At 39.7% G+C, this 19460-nt stretch overlaps 1 protein-coding gene across 2 annotated transcripts in view; it reads right to left on the bottom strand.

Moving 5' to 3' along the window:
• Nucleotides 1-19460, bottom strand: part of add3a (adducin 3 (gamma) a) — a 153417-nt gene that overhangs the window by 109404 nt on the left and 24553 nt on the right. Inside the window, exon 2 of one of the 2 annotated variants that reach the window (XM_059336296.1) lies at nucleotides 19423-19460. The gene's annotated coding sequence lies outside the window, so the exon portion shown is untranslated. Of the gene's footprint in view, nucleotides 1-3230; nucleotides 3343-19422 lie in introns of those variants that run through there. The other variant, XM_059336305.1, reaches the window with a different exon arrangement.

The following is a 19460-nucleotide window of genomic DNA, read 5'->3' as shown; positions in this document are numbered from 1 at the left end:
CCTGGGAAATCTGTCTTAATTTAACACAAAGATATAGCTTGAAAACCTTGACTCGAGAGCAGGCATGCGGTGTTGAATTCAGATGGATGCGCATTTGCCTCGTGAGAGGAAATCAAGGCCAGCAGGACTGCAAATCATTTCGGCCTGAAGCAGCAATATTTTCTTCGGCACACAAAGTCATTCCTGAAACAATGAGAAAACCTTAGAGAATGGCCAAAAGATGAAGACCAAACAAAGCCTGCTGCAAAGGTCCCGTTTTATTACTTCTCTGCAAAAGAACTCTGGACAAATATTTGATTTGTTGATTCAGGATTCGTCAGAGGACTGAAGCCGTCGCCATGGCAATTAGTGCCATGGAAGCAGGATGTGAACGCAGATTATAAATCTCCTCTACAGAGTTTAACTTTAAATCAGAATATACATTGTACTACCACATGGTGAAATGGCTGCAGAGCAAGACTATTAGCAACTGGTACACTTGAATGTCCATTGTGTTTCTTTATCAAGTGTTTTAAGGCATTTTGAGCATTAGAAAAAGCGTGACAGTAATCTACTATACAGCAAGAACATTGAACACCCTCATACATTTAACATAAGTAAAACAAATTAAAAGCAAAATGTTCTTTACGCAATCTTCTACATTCTTTTAGCGTTATGCGATGCTAATGTCAGTGTTATAAGTGCTAACTGTCTCAGAGTACCTCTGGTTTAAAGTAGGGAGACTAATTTACCTGATATTTGAACAGAAGTCTAAACTTAGACTAGTTGATTTGTCTAAGAAAACATTTAGAAAGCTGTTCAAATTAAGCACAGTTTAATTTATGAGGTTAATAAACAACCAAAAATCAAAAATGTAATTTTTCAATAACCAAATCATATTTTACATGCTGCTAAAATAATGTTTGATGAGACGCCAGTGGGGCCTGTGGTCTAAGAGGAATCATAATTTGGCATTCTTATACCATTAGTATCTCTAGCAGGCTGTTTAAATGTACAAAGTCAGCATGATGTCATCCATTAGTTTGTGAACTATGTTTTTAAAGCTTTTAGTTTAGCTTTTCGGCCACTACCATCTTAGTTTTTTTGACCAGTGCATGCACAGAATGGATTGGGAGCTGAAATGATGCCAAAGAAGTTACAATGATTATAAATATAATATAATTGTGACCTCTTCGATGACACTATGTACAAGCTAACTCTATTGCTAGCTAGCTTGGTTAGCAAGAGGCACTCACTATTCAAAATGAACAGCCAACTCTCTATAGTGTCTTTTAGTACAAACCAATGCTGAACAAGACATTTTAAAGCAACCAAATTGTTACAGTTGACTTTGATGAAGTAAAAAATAACTGGGAAAGGGTCTTTCTGAGACAAAAATACATTGGCTTCACTTTTCAGGCCAGGAGGATGCCACTTGCTTGATTCATAGCGTGCTAGGTCGCTAGCTTTAGTCTGTAGCATATATGCTAACACGCTCGCTAGCTAGTAAGCTAGTTCAAGTAAAAAACTCAGCTGCTATTTCTGAAACAGGAAGTGTGAGGAGTTCAAATCAGAGTAGAGAGCTGCCACTGTTGTAGTAGAGATCAGCTGAAACAGCATATGCCAATAATTTAGATGTTTACATTTATAAAATAATAATTACTTTAATAATACATTTAACCGAATAGTATTTCCAACTAGCGAGGGGTAGTAATATTTAATCAGCTAGTTGACTAATCACACACACTCTTTGTTTAATGTAATGTGTGGCTTGGGTGAAAACATCAGAAAAATTGATGGAACAATAGAGGAGGAGAGTATGTGTGGGAGTTGAGGTCAGCGCCCTCAGGAGGCTGCACCAGGGACGCAGGTGTCTGTGTCAATGATGTGAATCCATCAGACTTCATCACCTCAGCGCTGAGAGGACCAACTTGACAGCAAGTCAGACTGTATTTGGCAGCAGCTGGGGTATTATTTCAGCTCTGCTCGTCAGGGGGAACAGTGAGATAACAAGGAGGGAGACATGAGCAGATACGCATGTTGGGGTGGACAAGATACTGACATTTTGAAGTTTAGATAGAAAATTATAATTCAGTGCACAGGTTTATTTTGTACATTTTAACATGGTCTAAAAGAAGAAATTTACTTTAATTTATTAAAAAATAATTTATTAAAAAATAATTAAATTACAAAATCAGGATTCAACTTAACCCTTAACAACCCATATTTTTCCTACTTTGAGCTGGAGAGATGTACAGAATTGTGTGCTACTTCTTCTGTAGAGCGTTAACAAATAGAAAACATGTAGAAATGCTTCATAACCTCGAGGCCTGGAAAAACACCTTGAGCGATTGGCGATTTGACAAAGTGAAGCAACTGTGAGCAGCACATTCAGGGCCAACAAACAGATAACAACATGAGCAACCAAACGGCGGACTTTCCCATCATTCCCTCAGTCGGTTCTCCAACCATGAAAGGAAGCCTTTCATCGGAACAATCAGAAAACAACAGCCAGAAATAGAAACGAGCAGCTCCTTATCACTGCTCAGGCGATGGTAAACAGACACCTATGAGAAGAAGAGAACGGCTAAAGCACTTGACCGTATCACTCCGCCTCTCCCTCAGGGGGTGAAAGAGCAGCACGGGAGCCACAAGACAGGAAGAAACACGAGAAATTATTTAAGACTCTTAAAAGTGGAGGGCTAAATAAAGGTAACCGCTCTTCTCTTATGGCCCAAAAGCATGAAACCCAGCCCCCTTCTATAAACTACAAGCACATCAACCCACCCCCCGCCATCAGCCCACTAAGCATGCTGACACTTGAGAGGGCGGCACCTCTCCTCTGCACACAGAAAGCCATCTCGGGCCCATTCACAGCTCTCTCCTCTATTCTTCTCCCAAAGTAAAAGCAATCTGAAAAGGAGGGAAGGGGCCCTCTGCTATTTCATGTAGCATGAAGCAACCAGAGCAGAAAGTCTTCTATTCCTTCCCCCGACTTCAAAGTTTCTCATGTACTTTAAACTAAAAAATAATGCCCCCAGCTTTGAAAACACGTAAGAGTTTATCACTTTTCCGCGCCGCTGTCAGCTCTGGGAAATGTCACAACTGCACAGAGGCAACAAGATTAGACAGTGGTGAGACAGCAGCCTTGATGGTGGAGAACACAGCATCCATTATATCAGTCAGAGAACACACAGGGGCAAACAGCATGCAACAAACAGCGAGCATTGTAAATAAACTGCACAACAAACCTGCTGAACAATTAGAGTTAAACTGCTGCCTCCGAGCCTTCCTCTTCAGCTGTGATCCACCTGCACTGCAGCGAGTCCTCTGCCTGTACTGCTCTCTCTCTCTCTCTCTCTAACACGCCTCTCCCATTGTAGCTGAATGCAGTGTAAAACTGTTGCGCCGGCTGCCCTCTTTCTTCCACGCTCCTCCTACAGTGTCTCCCTTTTTTCACCCCTTCAGTGCTCTTCCTTCCCCACTGAAGCCTCTCCGTTATATCTGGTCCTGTGTAGAGAGCTGATAGAAACACAACTTATCTGCTGCACAGGCTGCAGAGGACTGGCTCATGCAGAGAGAGAGAGCGAGAGGGGGGAGAGACTATGATATCAATGGGTGATGATGGTGCTCAGGGGTAGAAGGGGGAGGAGAAGGGGGGGAGGGTCAAACCGGATTTAAATTCAAACACACATGAGTGAGATGACAGGGTGCTTTCCCCTTAGGGTGCTTTAGCGATTGTTTGTGAAAAAGACCTTCAAAGATATTCCCGGAAAAAAAACACTTATTGGATTTATTCCCTCCATCTTTATTCTTTTCTTCTTTTTTTTCCCTCAACCATCTTTTCCACTCTCTCCTCAAACTTTTTGTTTAAATGTCTCCTCTCCATCGTTGTTGTTACATTTTCTGAAGTCCTCGGCAAAACAAAAAGAAAAATGCCACTTTCTTTCAGCAAGGTTTGACAAGAGAGCCGTCCCCTACTTTTCCCTCCACTAAACAGGGTCCCTCCCTCCCCATTATTCCTCCAAAAGACATCCAGAACTTTCCCTGATAGCAGCTTAACAACCTCCTCATGTGAGGAATCTCACCTCCGCACAAAAGAGGTTGGAGAAGAATTTGACCAAACACAAAGAAAGGAGGGAGGTGCTGGTATTTAGGAATTTGCGACAAAACATCAAGGCACACAATATTTTGTGAGCTTTTTCATGTGCTGAACCATGCCTCGTCCTTTAATCTGCATTTTGGGAAATACATTTATTCACAAATTTGCCAAGAGTGAGACCGAAAAGTTAACGCCACTTTCATGCCCTTTCTCCCTAGCAGACGGTTAGCCTAGCTTAGCATAAAGAGAGTAGTTAGGCAAAAAACCTCCCATAATAATCAGTTTTTTGTTGCAGACAAACATGACATAACACACTATTTTGTGATAATTAGAGGTACTAGTAGGCAGATATCTTCTTATCTTCGGACAGAATTAGGCTAGCTATTTCCCCTGTTTCCAGTCTTTATGCTAAGCTAAGCTAACCACTTGCTTGCTCTACCTTCATAATTAACCCTCTATGGTATGGTGTTGCCCTCAAGCAACATTCCCATTTTTGGCCTGTCAAATTTCTACAATGCATGTTTTTGAGTGATGGGATACTTTTAAAAAGAGGGAAGAGTATAGGGAACCACTAGCAATGCTTTAATTTGTCAATGACCTCCAGGAGGCCATATTGAAACCCTATTTTGCAGACTTTTCCAAAGGAAATAGCTTTGCCATTTTGTGCCATAAAAATCACTCAAAACGTAATTTCCTGGCCCATGTCTATCAGGAAAATTCAGACAAGAAACTGGTTTAAAAAGTTCCTTTTATAATGTTTTTAAATATAAAATGTTATGTACTGTACCCTGTTGAAGCTACCAAATCTTTCACACATGTTTATTAAATAAATGATGTTAAAATTAATTTTAAAAACTTTCTTTTTCACTTGTGCACCGTTATGGTACAATGTTGCCTGTGAGCAACAAACCCCAGAAACTTAAAAAATAAAACAAAATAAATTAAAATTTCTTCAGATTATGTTTATTTAGTCTATTTTAAGACAAAAACATCATAATGAGTACCAAAGAGGGTTAACACACGTTTCACTCTACAGAGGAAGAATCTATTGAATAAACATCATTCATTATTCATATTATGCGTAGGTTCCCAGATTTCAGATGATGTACATCACTTCAGTGGCATCTACTGTTGACCTGCTATCTCCCCCTAAAAATCCCCCAAAATGTTGGATTTTCATCTCTGCATAATTATTACAGCAATTTTATATGATATGATTACCAAAGTTTTATTTATTACGCCAAAAAAGCTAAGAGAGCATGTGGAATGCAACAAACTCGCCAGTCATCTTGACACATCTTTCACACATTTGTAACCACTAAAATCACATGTGGACACCGCCTGGAACCGCCACTGCAAGACACACAGGTTATTAATATGTTTTAGTGCTGTCGGGTTGCTGTGGTTAGGTCAATTTGTTAACTGGGCTGATATAAAAAGAGGCCTGGGGAATGACATTAAATTAACATGTGAAAGACTCGCTGACTGCTTCATGCTGACCAGAAACAAAGTCCATTCTGCACACAGCCGGGCTTTTATGCACATTTCATCACAGGGTTTTGAACTGATTGTGAGGAGATTGATCCTGAGGAAAACCATTTTCCAAGCCACTTGAGATTTCTCAGAACTCTGTTTTGAGGAATTTCAATGGACATCGGCTGGCATTTAACTTCCACCATGTAAAGACATGGTTGGTGTGTGTAATTTATGGTCAGTCAGCAACAAACAAATCTCAAATGAATTTTTAATTGCCGCTTCGTCAAAAACGCATCCAGTTAGAGGGTAAAAGCTCGGCTTTACTGCTGACTAGCACAGAAACGAGGCAGACAATAATTATAGGAAGCAAAAATACACATATGACAGAAGAAGCAAGAGAGCCAGCTGAGCCAAAATCAATTCAGAATCAATTATTCAGGCGGGGAGAGGGGGATTATGGGGAGACACACTCCGGCCAAGCTACTGTATACCCAGCTGTCAATCTCTAAGTGGCAGGGATTCCCTGCTTACTCCACTCGTCCGTGCGGTGAGTGTGGTTTTATGTTTGTCAAACTGCGTCCAGGACGGGAGGATCAATCTCTCGTCAGGGCTGAAAGCAATGAATCTCCCACACTGGAAACTATTTAGTTGTGGTGTGTTGAAGCGGCACTGGAATAAACGGCATCCTCAGTGTTGTCGGGAGTAATTTGTAGCTGAGGCCAACGGCACGTTTGCAGGAAAATCTCAACCTGCACAGACCAGCAGTGTTATACGACCTTATGAGCCCGCTTTATATCAAAAACACCTCACACATGCATTTATTAAAGAACCACATCCACTCTCACAGTGTCCCCTCTATGTCACACTGCACATACCTGTCCCAGAATAAACCTCGCCCTCTGGCCTCCTGCTGCATGCCTGCTCTAACATTAGCACATATTTAAGTGAAATGTGCAGGGGCCCGGCGGTCTCCACGGGTTAAAAAAGGATGCACGTCTAGATTATTTATGAGTGGGATTGCTAGTTGTAACTTTCTACAATACCTCCGTTAAGGAGAGGAAGGAGGAGGATGTGAAGAGTGGAGCAGGGCACTTTGCAAATGGCACAGCGTGTATGCATACTGTACGTTAATGAGCACTCACAGGTCGGTAATTATACAGCTCAAACAGAGCAGGATGAGCTATTAAGTCGGTATAAAGTTGTAAATCTGAGATGGTTGGTAATTCTATATCATCTGTGCATACCACGAGATTCATACAGTATAAATCATCATGTCCACGACAGACTCAACAGCTAACTGGGAAGTGTTCACATATACAGTCATAGAGAAAAAAATATTAGACCATTGTTTTCTTCAATTTCTTGTTCATTTTAATGCCTGGTACGACTAAAGGTACATTAGTTTGGACAGATATAATGAAAACAACAAAAAAGCTCATAAGAGTTTAATTTAAGAGCTGACATTTAGACATTTTCCACGGTATTCTATACGATTTTGGTTATCATCAAGAAAACCATGGAAAATGTCTAGATATCAGCTCTTAAATTAAACTCTTATGAGCTATTTTGTTATCATTATATCTGTCGAAACAAATGTACCTTTAGTTGAACCAGGCATTAAAATGAACAAGAAGAAAACAATGGTCTAATATTTTTTCCCATGACTGTATGTGTATGATTCTGAGGTTACATTAATATTTTTAACATTTTTCTACATTTAGCCCCGAGTGTCAGCACTATTCCAGCATTTACGACCCATAAACTGGAGACTTTTAAAACACTGCTGACCCTGTTGTAGTTTGAAGACTGTGGGACTGAGTTTTAGTCTGAAACAGAGACTTTTGAAAATGATAACAGCAGCATTCGCTTCCTGATTAGGTCTCATCAGTCCCAACATGTTCTTTCATGATTTGTCTCGCGGCTATCACAGAACCGTTTTCTGGATGAAGACAAAGGACGTCAGCCTTGACTACCATTGGTTAATTCAACATGGATAACAAATCACAGGCAGTTCTGACCTTATTGTGTATGCCAGCAGAAGTTTCTGTAGTTAAATTTCCATTTTAAAATGATTGTGGGTATCTGACTGTAAGATTATGTCCACACTAAGGCAGATAAACGTCCCCAATGGGACAGACTTGTTGCAAAACGTCAAACCTCTGAGAATAAAAAAATGATCAACAAATTGAACAAAAACAGCTGTAATGTACAATTGTCAGTATTCACATTCACTGTCTCTGAGGAGGCATCATTTTTCTCCACTGACAGCATTTTTAGATGTATTCCACTGTTTTGCAGTTGTCAGTGTTCATGCCGACATTGTTTCAATTCTAATTTACCATTTGTCCCATGTAGAGTCACCATACATTCTTTGAGTTCTTTCCACAGTTAGATGTGACAAACATGAAGCTTTTCCAAATCAAAAAGTTCACCACCAGCAGCGGGAGAGAAAGCAATACCCACAGAAGTGCAGCATCAACAAGAATAAAACAATATAATAGTTGTTTTATTTGTCAGAATGTTTTCTTTTACAAGGGAACAAAATGTGCCTAAAAATCTGTTCAAGCGGCTAAAAAAATAATAACATTTTCTCTGCCCAGAATCCGACTTGTGCATGCGGAGTGAATAAAACCTTTCCACTCTCTGCAAACTCGAGGGGATAGCAAGGCAACGCAACCACTGACGCAAGCTCAAATCCCCTGAAAAACCCAGAGGAAGTGCTAGGAATCACCTGCAGTGGCCTACTGGCCCGCGTCCAGCATTGGACATAAAGTGGAGTAGAGTAAAGTTGATGCAGGAGGACGCAAATCTCTGTAACCTTTTGTTTAGAAATATGAGCCATATGTTTTTGAACTGTACAGATAATGCAGAAATGACATGTGGAAGCCACAATCGAATGTGTTGTGTGTGTCTGACTTAAAGTCCCAACAACTGTACATTTTATTTACAATTATTTATGTGTTATTTATTAAACTCCTGCAGGAGTCTACAAAGTTCCCTGTATCATAGCTTTAGATTAGGGCTGGGCGATATATCAATATGAAAGATATCTCAATATATTTTTAAATGTGATATGGAATTAGACCATATCGCATATATCGATAGTTAAAAAAAAATTATTTCTTTATATATAAATGATGCCGTTACTCGAGTTACTCATATTTAGTTATTTTGTAATGTTCGTTATTCTTTTCTCATATAAATATATGTATTTCAAAAAAAGATTGGCCAATTCTATTTCATGGGCTATTTTTTATTTTTTTTTATTTAAATGTGCACTTTATGTAGCTTTTACTTAAAAAAAGGTACTCCTGTTATACAGAATCTATGTTCATTTAAATAAAAAGTTTCAATAAAACTACTTGTGACATGTCATATTTGGCTTCGAGTTTAACTGGACTTTTGCTCTCACTTTGCAATATAAATATCGGGATATATATCGTATAACGATATTCAGCCTAAATATATCTGGATATGACCTTTGGTCGATATCGCCCAGCCCTACTTTAGATGTTGACAGAATAGGGCATATAATAAAAATTCATGTGTACAATAAGTTAGGATAACTAAACCTGACAAAATGTCCCCAAGCATGCAGCTTTATTAATCATCCAGATTTATTTTTCCTTGTTTATTCACAGAATTCGGTCGACTCGAATCCTGAGGCGACCCCCTCCTCACAGCGTGGGGTGTGGAGACTCTTGGCCTATTTGCAGGGCGAAGTAGGGGGGGTTCCTCTTTAATTCCCCACGCTGACTGTAACACCATGTGACAGAGGTAAACATGGTGTTTCAGCTAATGAGTCCATGTCTGACACAAGGTCATGAGGAGCTCATTATGGTGAGAAAACACACGGTGACACTGACTTAAACTTCACCTTGTGATGGTTAGAACATGCTTGCAACTTCATTTATAAATTCAATAATCCAAGTGTTAAAATAGAAGTGAAGGCAATGTTGTTTAACGCTGACCTCAGATCAGTTGGACACCTCTTCTGCAAAGAAAGAAACACTCATGCTGGTAGCTTCATTATAACGATGTCAGATTCAGCAAAAACAAAAAAGTTATTTCCCATCGCGGGCCATACAAATGTGAAAATTCAACCTAATCTCTCAGTGAGGTCCATAAAGAGAAGTTAAGAATCTCACACATATCCAAGGTGTGGGGCGTGTTTCTACGAGAGCCCCTCGTCAACAGGAGACCCGGACTGTGAGTCTGCCCGACTCCACTGGAGACGGCGAGGGAACGATCCAGACAAACACAGCTCGCTGCCAAGCGTCGTTACTTACAACACCCACTCCACTCACAGCACATTTCCACTGCCAGCTGCCAGATTCAGTAATGATGATATTAGATTCAGAAAACAACCTCCTTTGTAAAATAAAAAACTCTCCTGCAGAGCATATGAAATTAATTTGGGATGAGCTATTGGAAAGAAAAGGGTTTGGACATTTTCAGAGTGCTTTCATGCATTAGGACATAGTGACTGAAGAGTGTAAATATTTATGAATCATTGTGAATAATGATGTGTAATGGTGGTTGTCATTACCCTTTAAATGTGGAGTTAATAAAATAAAGCAGAATGGTGTTTTGATTTTGCACTTTTTATGACAGCTATAATGACCCTAGTAATGATATATCTGGAGCCCCTGAGCAGAGCTGGGCAGCAGTGCAGAGTAAATCATTTTGAGCAGTTATTACCTGCTCCAGGTGTGTGCACGTGGGCCAATTAGGAACAAGATGTGTCATCCTTTAAGCTTTTTTTTAATCACAAGTACAATACCTGTAAAACATTTGGCTTCACAATCCAGTGACAATCCAGACAATCCAGTGTAGAAGGAGTGAAGTGAATGCAGCACTGCTGTACAAGTTCTAATGTTGCCAAAAATCTAGTTAGGTCAAGTGAGGCACCAATACAAATTAATTTATATAATCTACACTGATAAAAACTTATGATTCTGCCCACAAATGTATAACCATTAACTATGGCCCGATGGCCTGAGAGTAAGTTTTGTGCCCAAGTTTTATCAGGTCTCTCTTGAGATCAATTGTGTATATATACACACTCGTGAAAAAATTATTAGACCACCATTTTTCTTCAAATTCTTGTTCATTTTAATGCCTGGTACAACTAAAGTTACACTTATTTGGACAAATATAATGATAACAAAAATAGCTCATAAGAGTTTAATTTAAGAGTTGATATCTAGCCATTTCCATGGTTTTCTTGATAATAACCAAAATCATTATCAAGAAAATCATGGAAAATGGCTAGATATCAGCTCTTAAATAAAACTCTTATGAGCTATATATGAGCTAAATGTACCTTTAGTTGTACCAGGCATTAAAATGAACAATAAACTTAAAGGGTTGGAATGGATAAAAATGGATACCTGAATGAGATGAAAAAGTATGCTAACAGTGCAATTATTTTTGCTTATTTTTGTGTATATATTTATACACACATGACTGATACAGGGACAATGCTCGGAGGGAGGGAGGGAGGGTGTGTATGAGCCAGAGGGATGCATGGGGGAAGGTCAGTGAACTGAATCATATGTTTACAACATGTTTATATTTGAAGAGTTAATTGGCAAACAACATATCTCAGTTATGATTTCTATCCTTAAATCACATTTGATTTCAAATCTCTTTCTTTTTTGCAGTCCAGGGAATGCTGCCATTGATATGTTTCAATAGGATATAACACTTTTCCTAAATCATGCATGCGTATTGTACAATAAAAGGGGAAATCATTCAAATGTCATGGTTTATTCACTTTATGAATGGCTTCCCGTTGGTCCTGGGCTTAAAAACATTAGCATCTATTCCTGGAATGACAGTAATGTAACATGACAAAGAAAGACAACAAAATGAATTGGGGAATATCAGGCTTAAACTAAGTATTTTCGGGTGGATTTTTTCTTGAAGATTGACCTGAACACTGTCAGGTCAGGTCAGAATTCAGCTGCAGATTGCTGAGCTGTGACACCCCGTCTCCTCGTCCTCCCGCTATTGCAAGTCCATTTTCTCCTCTAGTGTCATGAGGAGGCTCTAATGAATCAGCCTATTGAGCTGGACAGAACTGTGCACAGGCTTTGACACTGCCAAAGTGTGTATTCGTGTGTGTGTGTGTGTGTGTGTGTGTGTGTGTTGCAGTCCAACTTTCCCAGCCTCCCCGAACACAAAGCTGTCGTTTGTGGCCTCTCAGCACTACAAAAGCCCCACAGGGCCACCAGAGCTAAAAGTGAATGTGTGTGTCTATATGCATGTGTGTTTCCATGTGTTTCACCAAATATGTGCATGTGTATATTTATGAGCAAAAAAATATGTCTTTTCCACATGTGCGTATACGTTATGTATGTGGTCAAGATGTGGCCACACACACACCCCGTCTGCATTTCACTGGGATGCACCTAATGATTAAAAGACGCACGATGTGGCCCCGAACCAGTCAAACTAGGGCTGGGCGATATATTTTAAAATGTTATATGGAATTAGATCATATTGCATATATCGATAAAGTTCAATTTTTTATTTCTTAATTTACATTTAAATGCTACCCTTACTAGGGTTTGTCATATTTAGTTCTTTTGTAATGTCCGTTATTCTTTCCTCATATAAATATATTTATTTCAGAAAAAGATTGGCCTATTTAATTTCATAGGCTATTTTTATTTAAGATATATTTTTTAATCTAAATGTACACTTTATGGAGATTTGATTTTTTAAAAAGGTACTCTGTTGTTATACAGTATTTATGTTCACTTAAATAAACAGTTCCAATACAAATACTTTTGACATGTCATATTTGGCTTTGACTTTAACTCAACATTTGACATCATCGGGATGTCTTATATTGATATTCAGCCTAAATATATCAGGATATGACCTTGGTCCATATAGCCCAGCCTTAAGTCAAACACAAACTCAACCATCAAACTGTGGCACACGGACAGACGGCCATACAGCTAAAGATATACGACCGCTGCAGCGAGACCAGAACTCTTTCTTAGATCTTGAAACAACTACAAACAGAGGCCAACAAATCAGATCAAATATGGCTGTAAAACACAAACCAAATACAGGACATATGTAACACACACAGACCAAACTCCTCCTCTGGCTGCTGTCAGGACTGATGAGTCACAGAGGAGACAGCTGCTATTTATCAGGGAAACGCCCATTCTTTCGGGTTTATAATTAAAAAAGTTTGTCTTTACAAATCAGTGGGTGTCAGTCCTTGGAAAGACCCCTTTTTGATTAATATCAATGCACATTGTACACACAGTGTAAACTTACCAGATGCACCAAACCAGCCAAATAAAAATATAAATTTAAGCGGTTACATAAATCATTTAAATCAAAACAACTTGAATGAATTTGACACAGTGGACAAGATTAACAGGAATTAACTTGTAATAAACTGAACCGCTGTTATGCTGGAGGGTTGGGCTGAACATCATTATATTATTATCCATGTCACATGTGCCCAGCCTTTTATGATTTACACTAAAGACTCTCCCTCAAAAGTCCAAGAACTGCTTTTTATTGTTTCCACCCTCTATAAAAGCCATCACTCTGGCTGGATGCCACAGTCTTTTTATGATTCTGTATCGCAGCCTGTATCCACCAACAGCTGCCCATCTCTGCAGTTAATTTTTCGATACAATTCAAAGCCTCCTCTTTCCTGCAGATTCCCCCAGTCGCCTCTAAACTGGCGCCAGCTTAGCATGTGAGTTAGCTTGTCTGACTGAGAGGCAAAGACATGTCTGAGCGAGAGAAGAAGATACTGCAGATACTCAGCTGCAGCCACCTTGAAGAGTCCATAGGTTTTAAATGCACCAGGAAGCAGTGGTTTTGTACTTTAAGTAATATCTTTAAAGATTTTCATAACAAAACATGTTTGTTAAACACAATCTATCGTCACATGAGGTAATGGTTTTCCACCAACAGAATCTTTTAACTCACTTGTACGTGAAGCTGCAAACAGTTTACCGTTACTAAGGCTGGACAAACAAATGGAAAAGGCAACAATAAAATTCCAATAAACAAGAGCAAATGAGATCCAAAAAACACCTGCAATTTCCGCCAAACCCAACAAAATGGAGCTCTTCTCTTCAAGATTTCTTTGATTAATCAAACATTTCAAATGGCACCACTTCTGCAATTTATGAAATATTAAAATAAAAAGGTATAAAGGAATGCTTAATTAAAAATCATGCATGTTCCTTTCGGTTTGGCACTTAAAAGAGGATAAATAAGCTGGGCCATCATTTTTGCCTGTGTGTAATTGTCATGCATTAAATTACAAATCAAATGTATTGATATGCTGCCATGCTTTCTGTATCAGCTTTAAAGTAATCACAAAATCACTGCCTGTATTTGGCCAGTGGTAGAATTTGTATTTTTTTGTTTTCGTTCTCCACTGGTTGCCTAACACACAAATGTCTTAAGGTGTTTTTCATTTACTGCAGGTTGATATCATTATCAGTTGATGTGTGGAAACATATCATCCTCACACAAACCACACTGATGCAACCCTAACTGAAAATGAAGGTAATGTTTGCAAAAGGAATTTCCATCAAGACTGATCCCTGATGAATTTCTCAAACTCTGCTGCGTGTGTGTTTACACAGACGGTTATATGGGCAGCCGTGCATGTGTGGTTTGGACCATCAGGGAGATAAGAGCAGCTGCGAACCATCCAGATGACTGGAGAGGAGACGGCAGACAGTCGAACCAGCATCTCAGGTCACAGAGCTGATAACCTTCAAGTATTCAACATAGGGCTGGGCGATATGGACCAAAAGTCATATCCCGATACATTTAGGCTGAATATCGATATACAGTATATATTCCAATATTTTTATTGCAAAGTGAGACCAAATATTCAGTCAAAGTCAAAGCCAAATATGTCACAAGTAGTTCTATTGAAACTTTTTATTTACGTGAACATAAATACTGTATAACATCATGAGTACCTTTTTTTTTTTTTATCAAATCAAAGCTCCATAAAGTGCACATTTAAATAAAGAAATATCTTAAACAAAAATAGCCTATGAAATTAAATATGCCAATCTTTTTCTGAAATACATATATTTATAGAAAAAAGAAAAAAGACTAAAGAACATTACAAAAGAACTAAATATGATAAACCCTAGTAAGGGCAGAATTTATATATATAAAGAAAGAAAAAAAATGAACTATATCAATATATGCGATATGGTCTAATTCCATATCACATTTAAAAATATATCAATATATCGCCCAGCCCTAGTTTGGACCATCCAGGAGATAAGAGCAGCTGTGAGCCATCCAGATGACTGGAGAGGAGACAGCAGACAGTCGAACCAGCATCTCAGTTCACAGAGCTGATTAACTTTAAGTATTCAGTTTTCTGTGTGGATGGGTGCCTGGAAGCTGTTCCCATCACTGCTTCCAAACTGCCAGGCACAATAACAAAAACGCAATTTACTATGAGAGCGGGCACATCCCAACAAGCCACTGAGCTCATAGAAAGGAGGCTACAACCAGATGCATCAGGCCGAAGCAGCCAGGCCCTGGCTGCACGCTGAGGCATTTAACACAGCCAGAAGATGAGGAGACTGTAAATGAGGGTGAAGGGAGACGCTGACGTCTCTTTACTGCCCTGCTGAGTAGAGGACAGCTTGTCTTGCTGAAGGAAAGAGAAGAGACAGAGAGGAGGAGCATCAACTGAAAGTAGAAGGATAGAAAAAACAGAAGAAAGAGAAAAGAAATAAACTTAAAGAGAAAGAAAATGACCAGTGGAAAGTTTTGACCTTGGCTTCCAAACTCCAGTAAACGGTTTAGCAGTCATGTGGTTTTATATCTCTACTCTATGCTCCGGATTTTTTAGTCTTACTGTTACTGGAGAAATTTCTGCTCTTGACTTGTTTGCTCTCCTCATTGTGTCTTTGTTACCTGGTTACATGGACAACTTGACTACTTTATGTGATGCAACAGACATCGGTCACAAAGACGAGCTTACAGGAATAGTTAATGTAGAGAGAAATAGAAAGAAAGGACTTCGAAGGCATATTTCTCAAATTTGCTAGAAGCAACATTTTATGTTAAAAATGGATGAAATAACTATGTGTAATGGGAATTATTTCCATTTTATAGATAATTAGCAGTTACTCTCAGAAAGCATTTTTGCATCTTTCAGCACAATGTTTAGGCGATATGGCGCTCAACTTTACGTTTCTGGGGCCGATCAGTGAAAAACGAATAAATCCACTGTTGGCTACCTGCCCAATACCCAGCAGGACCAAAAAGTTTGCAACAAACTGCTGATCTGAGTGTTTAGAGGCTAAAGCTCCAGATTTCCTGAACCCAATATTCACAAGAGAGTGAATATTGGGTTCATATTTGCCAGTTGGATACAAACTCAACTCCAATTTTATAATAAAGTATGATCTGTTTCTGCTCATTGTTTATTGCAAAGGCATACGTTTTTGCATAAGTTTCTGGTGTGTTTCACCTACCATCAACGCTGCGATTTCAAACCACGAAAATTATAACTTTTATAAACACTGGTCAGTCCCTTTTTTAGTTTGTCATCAAGACGAGCCTTGGATATCTTTATCATTTTAAAGAACGCTTTGAAAATGTAAATACAGTGTGGAAGTGGCCCAAGACGTGAACCTTAATGTGATAATATGTCAGTGTTGCATTTCCAATTTGTTGTGCCACCATATGTAGCAAAAAAACAGCTATTGTAGCTTTACAGAATAAGAACGGTATGAAGGATTGACTCGACTCTCATCTCTTGACCACTGACTGTCATTATTACTCGACAGTATCTTCATGTCACAAGGTCAACATGCTTCGTTCAGTGCAATAATGTGCATCACTTCTTAGCTCTTATATCAGTGCAGGATAAATTAAATCACAGAAATCACTATGAAACTTGTTAAGGGATTACACCAACAGCTGTTAATCCACTTTCTATTGTGGTGTAATTTATAAATGGAGCATTAGGAGCTCAGCCAGATGGCTTAGCTGTTGTTTGCACTGCATATAGCAAACATGTCCGAGTCACAGAGCTGTCAGCTCCCGTGGGAATCCTGTGGCAGACTCCTTGTTGAAATATACACTGAATCAAAACAACATTAGATTCATTTGTAAAACCTGAATACATTCATTGAGTCAATCTGAGACATGCCAACAATGGGAACTAGAACAGACATGCAATTCTACAGCAGAATATGTTTCGTTTCCCAGCCATGCTGTGTGAACCATCAACACACTGGTCTAAATATAAAGCACAGTATTATCAGCTAGCAGGAGCTGCAGCAGTAATCAGACATACACATTCATAGAAATCAACTAAGTCTCTCAGCAGCTAAACCTGCTGAGGGTTCAAATGGCAAACTGGGATAAAGTATCCAAAGTATGAGGACACCTGTCACCAACCCAGCCTGCGATTTACTCCAAGAGGACACGTTATGAGGCACGTCAGCAAGCAGAGCTGCTTTGTTTTCCCCCCTGACCTCACAAGCCCTGGACCTGACAGATCTGCCAAACTGGGACTGAGGGGATGAGAGAGAGGCTCTAAAAGTATCTGACAGAGAAAGAGGGACGGTGGGAGGGTAAGATAAGATTGAGACAGCGAGACTAACAGGGAAGACAGGTAAAGAGGCCGACAGAAAGAGGAGGGGAAGGGCAGAGAGAGACGACCTTTCTCAACATGTTTGTCACATTGTTTGACAGTTCAAGTTGAACAAATGGATGCTACACAAACAAACAGAGAATAAATGAAAAACTGGACAGACAAGACAGACTTTGAGTTAGTCAACTCGCTTTTCAGCCCTAACCCCAACACCAGGGGTCAAACATTCAAACTGTCTTTTGCTAATTAGGCCCAGCATCGCTGCTGCAGTTGCTACAGCTGCTAACTGAAGGTCCGTCTCCAGAGCTGCCGTCAGCTCTCCTCCCGGCGAAGTGTCTCTGAGGCGAGGAGTGAGGCAGAGGGAACGCAGTTACACTAGCTAGCTTATTCTTGTCTCATTTGTGGTCTGTTAAAGAGAGAGCGAGAGCAGGGTGAGGAGTGTTGAGTGAATCAGTGCACTGTGCACAGCTCTACAGTGAAATATGATTTTACCCATTTAAAAAAGTAAAAAACATGGAAACTCATGGCGGTCAAGGTCAATATTGTGGCGGGGAGCCACAAATAATCAGTTGAATCAATTTATTCAAGCAGATGGTTCTGTTTGCAGAAATTTTATGTTTTAGGCTGATGATGTCATGAAAGATGACACCTGGCATTCAAAGCTTTGTTTGGAAACCTTAATAGAAATTAATAGAAAACTAAAAGCAAGGTAGAATAGCTACCTACATTTAGACATTTACATTTAGTCATTTAGCAGACACTTTTATCCAAAGTGACTTACAGAAAAATGGGAAACAATCAAGGTATAGTGCGATAAGAGCCATTAGTGCAGTAATAAGTGCTAGTGACGATTCTTTAAGGAGTAGAATTGTTGTGTGGTGCTAGGAAGAAGATGCTCTCTGAAGAACTGGGTCTTCAGGAGGTTTTTAAAGGTAGAGAGGGACGCCCCTGCTCTGGTAGGAACTGGCAGTGTGTTCCGCCAACGGGGAACAAGAAATGCAAAGAGTTTGGATTGCCTTGGACCAACGGGGGGTAGAGCCAGGCGCCGTTCATTGGAAGAGCGCAACTGTCGTGAGGTAGCATATGTCTGAATCAGGGCGTTCAGGTAGGTAGGAGCAGTACCGGAGACAACTTTGTTGGCCAGCATTAGAGATTTGAATTTGTTGCGGGCTGCAACAGGTAGCCAGTGGAGCTCAATGAGCAGCGGTGTGACATGTGACCTTTTTGGCTGGTTGTAGACATTCTGGATTGTCTGAAGGGGTTTCACTGTGCAGGCTGGCTGGCTCATCAGTAGTTGAGTGTTGATAGTTGTAGATGACCAAAGCTTGTGTCAGGAGTTGAGTGGCATGTTGAGTTAGGTAAGGTCTGATTTTTCAATGTTAGGAGGATTAAAATGTAAAATGTAACACCAATAGTCTAATGAATGAAGTGTAGCTACAGTCCGACCTTTGCAAGACAGTCCCTTTTGCAACAGCTGCCACTGCCAACAGGAAGTGGGGAAGCATGTGACATTCTTCACCTTCAATAGGCAAATCACCTGTAGCAGTATTATAAGCTAGCACAGGCACAGACTCCCCTAAATCCCCTAAAATGTCATACTCATCATCAAATTCTCCACAACAAATCCACATTCATACTGCATTTGGTAAATAAAGTGGTTCACAATCTCAATTTTTCCATGAGCTACTGAGAAAATAAATGAGAGCCAGAATGGAAACAATGAATTATATGACAAGGCTCAAGAGCAAGCCAAGATATGAAAGGGATTAATAATTGTTAAAATTGCCATTTGACAAACAGGATCCTGGTTAGTTTTCCTGGTCACAAGTGGGCAGAGCAGCCAGAGAGAAATACACATTTATATACAGAGAGAAAGACCTGTCACTATTTCCTTTACAGGATCATTTCCAACACAGTAAAACGTCTGGCCAGAAGCAGTTTGTAAGCTTACCACTGACCAAAGCCGTGTCAGTTATCCAAGACTCTCCAAAAGGAGCTTGCTATAATTCTCCTTTACCTTCTGTGTCCTTGAGAAAACCAAAGCGGAGGGCGGAGGCGTTTGGGCTTCAGTCAACACTACATTACAGACTTTTTTTTCCATTTTACTTCCCATCAACTGTGAGTGTTATGGTGTAAGATGATATTTAAAACAGTGCTGTGTCTTTAATCTAATCAACAGGTGTTTTAAAGACTTGAGCAGGAGATGAAATGGTGCGTGTTGATGTCTTACCTCTCAGAGGACCGCTCAAGTTTACAACGTCTCTCCAA

This window comes from Centropristis striata, chromosome 1 (genome assembly GCF_030273125.1).
Source record: "Centropristis striata isolate RG_2023a ecotype Rhode Island chromosome 1, C.striata_1.0, whole genome shotgun sequence".
NCBI classification, from domain to species: Eukaryota; Metazoa; Chordata; class Actinopteri; order Perciformes; family Serranidae; genus Centropristis; species Centropristis striata.
The sequence above is the reverse complement of the archived record's forward strand: the minus strand, read 5'-3'. Positions and strand labels throughout refer to the sequence as shown.